The sequence below is a fragment of the Lolium rigidum genome, chromosome 3, assembly GCF_022539505.1.
Source record: "Lolium rigidum isolate FL_2022 chromosome 3, APGP_CSIRO_Lrig_0.1, whole genome shotgun sequence".
NCBI lineage: Eukaryota > Viridiplantae > Streptophyta > Magnoliopsida > Poales > Poaceae > Lolium > Lolium rigidum.
Window position 1 is genome coordinate 273,861,805 of NC_061510.1, and position 12,840 is coordinate 273,874,644.

The following is a 12,840-nucleotide window of genomic DNA, read 5'->3' on the forward strand; positions in this document are numbered from 1 at the left end:
CCTGGCCCAAAAAAATGGGTGAAATCCCCATATTGGCCCAACTTGTCATATGCGGGCCAATATGGGGGATCTCATAGAGATGCTCTAAGGTGTCTGTGGCCCTTTATATTTGTAGATACTGTAGTATATAGACTTGATGTTTTGGGAAATTCCTCTACTTGCATGGCCTCCACTGGTGGCAGCTCAATAAGCCATAAGTAGTTCAGGTTTTGCTGTTTGGGTTGTGCTGGAATGCAACCCATAAATTGTTCAGGTTCGACAGTAGATTGGGTTTTGCTTGCATGTATTTGTGAACTCTAGCCTTTTTTCTATTTACATAAATGATAGAAGGCTTGTCGTTTTTCAAAAGAAAACGTATCAATGCCCATAGTTACTCCCTCACTCGCAAGTCACAACAAAGCATATCATATTATCATGATCAATGCCCAAAGAAGGCTTGTCTTTTTTTCAAAAGAAAACGTATATCAACGCCCAGCTTTTAATTAACAAAGCATGTGAGATTGTTACAGAATGTTGTAGAAACAGCTTACAGGCAACACATACAGCAAGCATATAAAAAAAATGAAGAACAACTTGAGCATCGAGGCTATTGTCCAGCCAAGTAGTCTCGGTGCAAAAGAGGAAGTTGGTGAAGAAGACCGTCGTCGATGAACTCACACCGTCGTCAACCTCTAGAGGGCAAGCAGAGTCACAAAGCCATCCGTTTCCACCTCCAAAGAAAGCACATTGCTTTCTCTAATCTTTTTATGCCACAGGCCTATGATCTTTTCTTTTTGCCACTCTCGAAGGAAGCTTTGGTGCAATTCCATCTCCTTCAGGCTATGCTGCTAGATCTGGAGCCAGCTATAGATACAGATACCTGGACAATAATGGGTAACGTGATGACTACTAAACTTTCATCTGTTTATAGTTCCTTCATGGACTTTGGGGGCATAATTTCAGTTTTCAATGGCTATGGCAGGGGTGTTCTCAGTAAAAACACAAAGTTTTCTTCTGGCTGCTCGTTCACAATAGATTGAATACCAGAGCAATGCTACAAAGAAAGAATTTCTTATGGATAATACACATGCATCATGTGTGAGTGTGACCATGCTGAGCTGAAATCTAGAAACCACCTTTTCTTCTTTTGCCCATTTTCTCAACTATGCTGGCAATATCTCTGCCCTTCTTGGACACCTCCTCTTCAGCAGGACATTCAGAATATTATTGCTAGGGTGAAGAATGAATTAAAGGTGCCTTTTATTGATGGAATTGATCATGTTGACTACTTGGGCTATTTGGATGATCAGGAATGACTTCATTTTCAAGGGTACTACCCCTAATCTATATAGATGCAGGAAGATTTTTAAGGATGAATTGACTCTCTTGGTTCATAAGGCTTCTAGGAAGTCTTATTCAGGGCTCAAAGCTTGGGTGGAGAGATTTAGATAATTCGGTACCCCGTTTCCTCTTTCTCCTTTCTTTAGGCTTATGGCCTTTTAGATAGTTTTTGTTGTTGTTGCTTTCCTCTAGCAACAGCCTTTTGTACAACCTTACTTTATAAAAATTATAAATATACGTAGTGGAACCCACTGATTTGCCTAAAAAAAACATTGCTTTCTCTCCCCGGATCAAAGGGCGCCGCACTTGTCACGACACATAAGACATAAGTTATCAGGAGCATACAAAGAAGATGCGGTGAAGATTGGCGTCGGAGCTACCCAGCTAACCCAGGAGACGCGGGCTCGTGCTCCGGGAAGTTGTTGCAACTTGAGAGGGGAGCACTCCCCCTCTCACCCAGGCCGAGGGCGTCGACCCACCGCCAAGCAAATTCCAGGGACGAAGAGTAGCATACGTACATGCCCAGCTGTAGCACCACCACACCTAAGGAGCAACCACTACCAACTGCTTACCATCCACCACCGAATTTGTCTACTAACCTCACTATCTCAAGACGACGCCTCCAACAAGGAAACAACGTCGGAGCGCCGCTGCCGCCCAAGCCGAAGCTTTAATCTCTAAGCATGCTTAACGTTTGGTTGAATTACATATTAATAGTCAAACTTCTCACTCGGCCACCCATCCTCAAATTGCTTCCATCCCATCATGTTTAATTTTTTCGTTCCTTCCGGATGAGCTTCCGATAGAGGAGTTATTCTTTGTTGACAATAGTCCCCTATCAATCCTATTAACCCTTAGACCATGACATCACACTTCTTTATTATTTGAATTCCAAGCAATTATATGACTAGAAAACAATGAATGCATTATTGTTTTTAATACTTGAAACAATAAAATAAATTTGTGCAACTGGAGGATGACCACTAAGTTCAATGAAAATGAGCGATCGTCGATCATGGGTGAGCAGGCTTTGCCGTCGCCCATAAATTGCAGGTTAGCTAATTCCTAACATTCCACGAGGAAGCCCCGGGCATATACAGAGTCGTAATCTTTGACTTCACATGCACCGAGGTCATGACGAGGTGCCCGGACCACGGAGATGCCACCAGTTTGGTCGTCATGGAAGAAGAAGTTCGAAGTTTTCTTGCTATGTCTCGCTCATGTCGATGAAGTAAGGTCGTTTAAGTTGTGTCCGAAACTCATGTGTCGTTGAACTATCTTCGGTGTAGTTGTGTCCAAAACTTGGTCTTGTGTGTCCATGAACTATGATCGTAGTAGTTGTGTCTAAATCTGGGTTGTTTTGTGGTACCCCTAAATAAATAATAGCCATTAATTTTCGTCCATCCAATGGCCCAAAATTTTTCATACCACTGTTGAAAACGAGAGAGGTATGTCGGCAAATCCTATACACCGACCAGGTCGGTGTATACGAGCCACCGACCACCCCCCGCGTCGGTGTTGGGCCGGCCCATTTAGACTGGTTCGTTGACTGCTTCCCTTCCCTTCCGACCAGGGTTCCTCCGCAGCCGCACGGTTCGGTCCGCAGCCGCAGGGTTCCTCCGCAGCTTCTTCCTCTGCTTCCTCGACCTCATCTTCTTCCTCTGGTTCTTCTCCGGCCGCGCATGTATTCCCTCCTCCGCCACGCCCCCGTGCGCGTCTAAGGGTTCCCCATCGACCTCATCTTCGCTGATCTGCTTCGTTATACCCATCGATGGCGGCGGAAGGTTAGATCCCGATCCGTTGCTGGTTCATCGTTTCGCCTAACTCGCGTTTGATTTTTAGCGGTGGGTTCGTATGTTAGGGTTTGTTCAGTGATGCTTCGTCATGTTTTAGTGTTTCGTCATCTAGAGCAGACCTCAAATTGTCCGCATCACCGGGGACGGAAATGGGGTTGAGTCCCAAAAGACGGAGACGGTGTGGATCTGCATCACCCCGTCTAGAGTTACAGATGTTTTTGTTGTGGATGATTATGTGTGTTGCTTTTCGATTTGATTCTAGCGCTGGCTTCGATGATCTGTAATTATTTGTAATTTCCCCCTACATTTCTTGCGTGGCAGCCACTGTCAAGTATAAGAGATTACATGTAAAATCCATTCTAGATGCTAGCCACTTGATATTTTAAGACTTTTTTCATCTGGTTTCTAAATGTAGCAAAACGTGGTACTTCTCTTTTTTTAACATGGTATAGTTTTTTATCTGCTTCAATTTTCTGGATTTTGCTATTGTTAGAACTACCATGTTAACAAATCATTAGGATTTTATCATAGGTTGTGTTGAAATATTGGGCCCACTTTTAGTGGCCCAAATTAGATTTCAGTTTTCCCTATAAATCTCAAAGCCCACATAGTGGCAGCCTTGTGAGTTTGAGCCCAAGTTGGTGGCAGCTCACTAGTGAGTGGCAAGAGGTGGGAAGTTTAGTCCCACATGGAAAGTTGGGAGGAAGTTAGACCACCTTATAAGGTGGGTTGTTTCACCACTAGTAAGTGAGTGAGAATAGGAGTGCTACACGCGCGCTCCTCCTCCTCCTCGCTCGTTCTGCGGTAGTCGGGCAAGAGATTATATAGGCTCAGGAAACCCTAGGCAACGTGGGCCACGCCCACGTTGCCTAGGGTTTCCTGAGCCTATATAATCTCTTGCCCGGCTACCGCAAACATACCGAATACACGAGTTAGGGTTTCCACCTCTCTCTGCTTGCGCCGCCATCGTAGTCTACTCCATCCCGCGCGCCGACGTGCATCGGCGAACGGGAGAGCAGGTCTCCGGAACCACTCGTCCTTGCGATCCTGTACGGGAGAGGGCGAATTAGGTTTTTGGGAAGCGCTCTGCGCGACTGCTCAAGCTCTTCATCACGGGTCGCCTTCCGTCCAAGTCGGGCGGTGCTGCCTACCGTCGTCTTCAACGCCGTCTACTTCGACCCGTCGTCCCCGTCGTCAACAACGTTGTCATCAACAACGTTAGTGCTGCGACATCATCTGCTACACCTCCACCGCCACCTCCACCAGATCGGTACGTGCGACATATCTCGATCTATTCAGCGATGGATGTTGTATCGTTTGCCATGCTACTATTCATGTTGATTAATGCATCTAGTATGTTAGAGTTTCACATGTTAGTAGTTGTTGTCGTCATGCTTAATATTCTGGAATTAATCATGGAAATTGTGCCTAATTATCCAACAATCCAAAAACCTAATTGTAGGCAATTTCCTGAGTTAACTATGGCTGGTTTCTGTTGATGCATCGAGGCCGGATAAGTTTGCTTGGTGTGCACTTTAAGAGGTGGCAGATTAAGGCCACGCTGCGGCTTACTCATCCGAAAGTGTTCCATGTGAGTAATGGTCTTCCTGAAGGAACTATATCTGACCAAGATCAGAACAAGTTCAAGGAAAACAATACTCTCTTCGTCGGATGCGTACTGAGTATTCTTGCTGATCGTCTATGTGATGTGTATATGCACATAGTAGACGGTAAAGAGCTCTAGGATGCACTTGAATGCTAAATTCGGTGCAACCGATGCGAGCGATGAACTGTACATCATGGAGAGCTTCCATGACATCGGGATGGTGAACAACCGTTACGTAGTCGAACAAGCTCATGAGATACGAGTGCATTGCGAAAGAGCTTGAACTCCTTAAGTGTGCCTTACCGACAAGTTTGTGGCTGGATGCATTATTGCTAAGTTGCCCCCTTCATGGAGGAACTTTGCCACAACTCTCAAACACAAGAGACGGGAGATATCGGTTGAAAACCCGATAGCGTCTCTTGATGTTGAGGAGAAAGCTCGGGCTAAGGATACTACCGAGAAAGGAGAGGGTCGGTCTAGCGCCAACATGGTGCGGAAGAAACCCTACGGCAAGAACAAAGGGAATAACAAGCCCTCCTTCAATAAGCCTATGAAGACTACAACCTTCAAGAAGAAGAAGATGATAAACAAAGCAGATCCGAGTTGCTTTCCTGTGGAGAGACTGGCCACTTTTCTAAGGACTGTCCAGAGAGGGCGGACCGCAAGAAAAAGGCGAGGCAAGTCAACACGGTGACCGCTAGCAATGCTGATGGGTACGGTAATCTCTTTACTGTTCTTTCGGTATTTCAATCTCCATGTTGGTGGATTGATACGGGTGCTAATGTTCATGCGTGTGCTGACATATCCATGTTCACTTCTTACCAGGTCGCCCGGGATTCTTCCGTCTTGATGGGGAATGGGTCACATGCTTACGTTCGTGGTGTTGGCACGGTAGATGCGAAGTTCACTTCGGGGAAGATCGTGCGAGTGAGGAACGTGCGGCATGTCCCTACTATGAACAAGAATCTCGTTAGCGGCTCCCTTCTATGTAGAGATGGGTTTAAGGTTGTTTTAGAGTCGAATAAAGTAGTTGTTTCCAAGTTTGGACAATTTATTGGTAAAGGCTATGAGTGCGGAGGCTTGTTCCGCTTTTCGCTTTACGATTTCGGTAATAAGTCTGTGAACCATATTTGTGGCAATGTTAGTGATGATACCGAGTGTTTGGCATTCTCGTTTATGTCACATTAATTTTGGTTTAATGTCTCGGCTATCCGAGTTTAAGTTTAATTCCGAAGTTCACCATTGCCAAAGGTTCTAAGTGCCATAGTTGTGTGCAATCAAAGCAACCTCGGAAGCCTCACAAGGCGGCCGAGGAGAGAAACTTGGCACCTCTAGAACTCATACATTCCGATCTATGCGAGATGAATGGTGTGTTGACAAAAGGTGGAAAGAGATATTTCATGACACCGATTGATGATGCGACTAGATTTTGCTATGTTTATTTGTTGCGAACTAAAGATGAAGCTTTAGACTACTTTAAAATTTATAAGGCCGAAGTTGAAAATCAACTAGAGAGAAAGATCAAGCGTCTTAGGTCCGATCGTGGTGGTGAATATTTTCCTAAAATCTTTGATGAATTCCGTGAGGAACATGGTATTATTCATGAGAGGACGCCTCCCTATTCGCCCCAATCAAACGGGGTTGCCGAGAGGAAAAACCGCACGCTGACTCGACTTGGTGAATTCCATGTTAGCCACTGCTTGGTTTATCAAAGGCATGGTGGGGGGAGGCTTTGTTGACTACATGTCATGTCCTGAATAGAGTTCCTAACAAGAATAAAGATAAAACCCCTTACGAGGAGTGGTCTGGGAGAAAACCATCACTTTCGTATTTGCGCACATGGGGATGTTTGGCGAAAGTCAATATTCCAATTACTAAGAAGCGCAAACTCGGACCAAAGACAGTGGATTGTATCTTTCTAGGTTATGCTCCGCGGAGTGTAGGCTATAGATTTTTAGTAGTTCAATCTGAAGTACACGATATGCATGTTGACACTATTATGGAATCTCGTGATGCAACATTCTTTGAGAATATGTTTCCTATGAAAGATATGCATAACATTGCTAGAATTTCTACTGAGATAGTTCCTGAATCTAGTACATCTAATGAGTATTTTGAACAATCACATGAGATTGTTATTGAGAAGGATGACAATGAAGCTCCTAAACGGAGCAAGAGACGAAGGATTGAAAAATCCTTTGGTGATGATTTCATTGTATACCTTGTGGATGATACTCCCACGTCCATTGCGGAGGCATATGCATCTCCGGATGCGGATGACTTGGAAAGAAGCTGTCCATAATGAGATGGACTCGATTCTTTCTAATGGAACTTGGGAGCTATCGAACGACCCCATGGATGCAAGCCTGTGGGCTGTAAATGGGTGTTCAAGAAGAAGCTAAGACCTGATGGTACTATTGAGAAGTACAAGGCGCGGCTTGTAGCGAAAGGCTACACACAGAGAGAAGGCGAAGATTACTTCGACACCTATTCACCTGTCGCTAGACTTACCACCATTCGAGTACTACTATCCATGGCTGCCTCCTATGGTCTTATCGTTCATCAAATGGACGTAAAGACAGCTTTTCTTAATGGAGAGTTGGAAGAGGAAATCTATATGGATCAGCCTGATGGGTTTGTAGTAAAAGGTGAAGAAAGAAAGGTGTGCAAGTTGCTAAAATTTTTATATGGCCTAAAACAAGCACCTAAGCAATGGCATGAGAAGTTTGACAGAACTTTAACTTCTGTAGGCTTTGTTGTCAATGAGGCTGACAAGTGCGTTTACTATCGCCATGGTGGGGGCGAAGGTCTTATATTATGTTTGTATGTGGATGATATTCTGATCTTTGGTACAAACATGAAAGTAATACACGAGGTCAAGTCTTTCTTGTCAAAGAGCTTTGATATGAAAGATGCGGGAGAAGGCTGATGTGATTCCGAACATCAAGCTGATTAAGAACGAGAGTGGGATTACTCTAACGCAATCCCATTATGTTGAGAAGATCTTGAGCCGGTTCGGCTATATTGATAGCAAGCCTTCTTCAACACCTTATGATCCCGAGTGTGACATTACGCAAGAACCGGAGAATCGCCATAGATCAATTGAGATATTCTCAGATCGTTGGCTCACTCATGTACTTAGCGAGCGCGACTAGACCCGACATCTCTTTTGCTGTTAGCAAGTTGAGTAGGTTCATGTCAAACCCGGGTACCGATCATTGGCATGCACTTGATAGGGTCATGCGCTACCTATGTGGTACAATGAGTTATGAGATTCACTATTCGGGGCACCCAGCTGTGCTTGAAGGATATAGTGATTCGAATTGGATCTCGAGATGTAGCTGATCCGTACGCCACAAGTGGGTATGTATTTACCTTTGGAGGTGGCGCGGTGTCATGGAGATCTTGCAAGCAAACCATATTGACGAGGTCAACTATGGAAGCAGAACTTCTCGCTTTAGACACAACCACCTGTTGAATCGGAATGGTTGCGTGAGCTCTTGATGGACTTGCCTGTGGTTGAAAAACCTGTTCCGGCAATCCTTTTGAATTGTGACAATCAAGCTGTAATTGTCAAAGTGAACAATTCTAAGGATAACGCGAAGTCATCAAGACACGTCAAGAGACGTTTGAAGTCTGTCAGGAAATTGTGAAACTCCGGAGTAATAAGCTGTTACATATATTCAAACGAGACAAAAACACTGGCAGATCCCTTTACAAATGGACTATCACGTAATGTGATAGAAAGTGCATCGAGGGAGATGGGTTTGAGACCCGTTGATGTTACACCATAGTGGTAACCCAACCTTTGTGATCGGAGATCCCGTGAATTAGGACACAGGAAGAACAAACTAGTGGTTTAATTGAGGAGAGTATTATGTAACCCTCTCTATGTGAAGATGCACAACTCTCAATTGCTGTAAGGCAGGTTGGCGACAAGCCTTAATGTGTTTATGTTGGATATTATAGCAAAGATGCTTGTCCTACGAGCATTCTTGAAATAACACACCTATATGAGTCTGATTGTTAAACGTCGCAATCTATGAGATTTGGGTGATCTCTAGTAAACTCATGAAGAGACCATGAAGTATGATGCATATGCTTCACCCGCGGGGTAGGCTACTGGCAGCCATGTACTGGTCATGACTTTGAGTGAAACCCTGTTCACGCAAAACTTGCAATTCAAGGCTTAGTCCATTGTTCAAGTGTGAATGGATGTAGCTTAAGGTTCTAGGCGGAAGTTCAACTTAACGGTCTCCGCTGAAACACTCGGTATATAAACAAGCAGCGAGTATTGGTAAATCTCTAAATGGGGATTTGAGATCTGGTGGGGGATTGTTGAAATATTGGGCCCACTTTTAGTGGCCCAAATTAGATTTCAGTTTTCCCTATAAATCTCAAAGCCCACATAGTGGCAGCCTTGTGAGTTTGAGCCCAAGTTGGTGGCAGCTCACTAGTGAGTGGCAAGAGGTGGGAAGTTTAGTCCCACATGGAAAGTTGGGAGGAAGTTAGACCACCTTATAAGGTGGGTTGTTTCACCACTAGTAAGTGAGTGAGAATAGGAGTGCTACACGCGCGCTCCTCCTCCTCCTCGCTCGCTCGTCTCGACTCGACACGTCACGACGCGCGCCGCGCTCGTGGTGAGTGGATTGAGCCTCGAGCCGAGACTTTCCTTACTTTTTGCAGCTCAGGAAAACGAACAGAGTTCTAGACGGACGCGTCACAGTTAGTCGGTTCGGGTCGCTCCCGGATCGTGGGCTATCTGTAACCGACTCGAAACGTTCGTGCGACGTGGGCGTGGCCCACGTTGCCTAGGGTTTCCTGAGCCTATATAATCTCTTGCCCGGCTACCGCAGAAACATACCGAATACACGAGTTAGGGTTTCCACCTCTCTCTGCTTGCGCCGCCATCGTAGTCTACTCCATCCCGCGCGCCGACGTGCATCGGCGAACGGGAGAGCAGGTCTCCGGAACCACTCGTCCTTGCGATCCTGTACGGGAGAGGGCGAATTAGGTTTTGGGAAGCGCTGCGCGCGACTCGCTCAAGCTCTTCATCACGGGTCGCCTTCCGTCCAAGTCGGGCGGTGCTGCCTACCGTCGTCTTCAACGCCGTCTACTTCGACCCGTCGTCCCCGTCGTCAACAACGTTGTCATCAACAACGTTACTCGCTGCGACATCATCTGCTACACCTCCACCGCCACCTCCACCAGATCGGTACGTGCGACATATCTCGATCTATTCAGCGATGGATGTTGTATCGTTTGACATGCTACTATTCATGTTGATTAATGCATCTAGTATGTTAGAGTTTCACATGTTAGTAGTTGTTGTCGTCATGCTTAATATTCTGGAATTAATCATGGAAATTGTGCCTAATTATCCAACAGGTTGCACTACAGCAATTACTTCTTGAACAAGTGCCCAAACTTATTTTTATTTTTTTCTTCCTTGTACAAGCCAGTCTCTTCCATGTATTGAAGTGTGGTCTTATTTGACTCCCATGTGTTTAGGGAAGTTTTAGTGTTCTCCCTTTGTGTGATTTCTTAGTCTAGTGTACATTAGTTGACCATCTAGTATCTCTACACGCACATTGTTGGACTGGAGTCTCCAGTTCTTGTGCCTGCATGTCCTAGTACTAGTATCATGGGTTTCATTGTGTCGCTTTGCCAGCGCCAATCAGTTAGCTGATAAGAAATAGTTGTTGGCTTGTTGCTAGGATCGGTGATTTCTGGTAGTTCCTATATGTGCTGGTGTAGTTGATCTTGTCAGCATAAAACGTTCTAGTAGTTGAGCTGGTTTGACTGTTTGAATGCATCTAGAGGTGGTGCTGATGTATGCATTTTTACTGCTGTGCTGTATTGAAGTGTGGTCTTCCTTGTACAAGCCAGTCTCTTCCATGTACAAAATTGATCTTTATTTCTTCCTTGTATAAGCCAGAAAAATAATACATTGTTAGTCCAAAACTTAGAAGTACTTTTAGGTAAATCACAATGATTTTAGTTCTTTTTAAGTGTTCAATTACTTGTTTTTAAGTGTCCAAAACTTCCTTGTTCCAATTCTGTTCATTATTAAGTGTGCAATTACTTGTTCGATTTCTGATATGCAGTATCATAGTTTCTCTAATTTTTCGACTGTTTTTTATTGGAATTACTTCTTTTTTCGATGGGACATCTAGCTTTACCATATTTTCTCACTTACGTTCAATCAGAATAATAGCCTACAAACCTTGTACTAACCAGTTCAGCAACGGTAGTGCTTCCGATTCTTCCTACCTTTTTGTGCATGTCTCTTTCCTTTGTGCTTCTGATTATTCAGTCACATTTTAAAACATTAAGTAGCTAAAAAAATTGTTATTTAAACATTTTCCTTGTGCTTCTAATTATATCTTCCGATTCATGGTAACTATTCTCCATCCTAAGCCTATCATTAAGTAGCCTATTTGTGCTTCTTCAACATTAATCATCTATTTTTCTTCTCCATCCTAGAATACTGAAAATTCAAAGTGGGATCTATGCTTGCTGTGTGAGCTTTTACTGAATACTCACTAGTTTTTTTCCTGTTTTTTGAATTGCAGAAAGTAATTCTAGAGTTCAGGAAGCTGAAAGCATACGATATGTTCTTCTGTATCCAGAACAAAGGCGCTGTTCAGCAGTTCGAAGAAAAAAGGAAAAGGAAAGGAAAGTTTAGTGCTTAGCCATGTTTCCACATAACAAAGTCACTCGCTCCTAGCACAATAAGTCGCTCGCTCGCTCCAAGAACATAAGTCGCTCTCTCCAAGAACATTTGTGCCTGCTTTTGGAACTTATTTGTACTGATGCAATCTTTTTAGATTTCACTGCGCTGTGCCTATGTGAATGCTACTACGCAATCTGCTTTTTAATGTAACCTGTTTTGTTTGAATCATGTAACCTGAAACATATGTCTTTTATGTGGTACACGGTGCGCTGAACCTGATGGAGTTTTTATCCCCTGAATCATCATATGTTATATGTATGGAGTTTTTATCCCCTGAATCATAATATCCTGTTTTTCTCGGCTAGGATGGATAGGGGCTTTTTCAGGTGATATATCTAATTCAGCTGTCGTCAAACTAAATACAAGATTTATAGCAACAACATTTTTGAAAAAATAGTAACCTCCAATACAAAATAATTATGTTCCATCAGATTTTATTAGACGAAAACACCAAACTTGTTTTTTAAGCCTCAATAACTTGTTGAACATATGAAATGGAATATGGAGATGATCAATGTATGAGTGTTTCAAGATTCTTGGACGACAATCATAGGAATACCAATTACAATACCTATAAGAATAGGTATGCCATACACCCCAAGATGAGTGTTTCAAGATTCTTCGATCACAATCACAGGAATAGCCAAGTTTCGAGAAATAGTTTTTCATAAAATTTGAACTTTTTCTGAAATAAAAACAGTTTTTAAATTTAAACATTTTTTGGACTTGAATATTTTTCAAAATTTGAAATTTGAACAATTTTTAAACTCGAATTCGTTCATGCCACGAATCCGTTCATGCTTTTTATTTCTATGTTCAAGCTGCGAAACCGTTCATACAAACAATCCATTCATGGTTTGTATTTTTGTTCAAGGTAGAAACAATTCATACCAACAATCCGTTCATGGTTGAATTTTTGTTCAAGGTAGGAAATCGTTCATGCCAAGAATCCGTTCATGGTTGAATCTTTGTTAAAGGTAGAAAACCTTTCATGCCAAGAAACCGTTCATGCCAAGAAACTGTTAATGTTTTAATTTTACTGTTTGAATTGGTTTCTGAGAAATGCACTATTTTAAACTTTGAACAAATAATACTCCTACTAGAATAGTTTTCTCGCTGATTTTGGTTTCTGATATGTTTTAGCATAGTTTCTCAAATGCCTATGAAAACATAGAATAATTTGCTTCAATTTTTATGTTCATGGTTGAATTTTTGTTCAAGGAAGGAATTTTTTCATGATTACAGTCCCTTCATTCAATTATTTTTATATGTTCAAGGTAGGAAACCGTTAATGCTAAGAATTCGTTCAAGCAAAAGAATCCGTTCATGCTTTTTTATTTTTATGTTCAAGTGACAAAACCGTTCATACCAACAATCCGTTC

The 12,840-nt window shown here is 43.1% G+C and overlaps 1 long non-coding RNA gene across 1 annotated transcript; it reads left to right on the forward strand.

The window, feature by feature from the left end:
- The first annotated feature begins 2,912 nt into the window (after window positions 1-2,912).
- LOC124699520 lies at window positions 2,913-11,658 on the forward strand. The gene is made up of 2 exons (XR_007001416.1): window positions 2,913-3,104; window positions 11,298-11,658. It is a non-coding gene; the product is annotated as an uncharacterized LOC124699520 (long non-coding RNA).
- The last annotated feature ends 1,182 nt before the right edge of the window (window positions 11,659-12,840 follow it).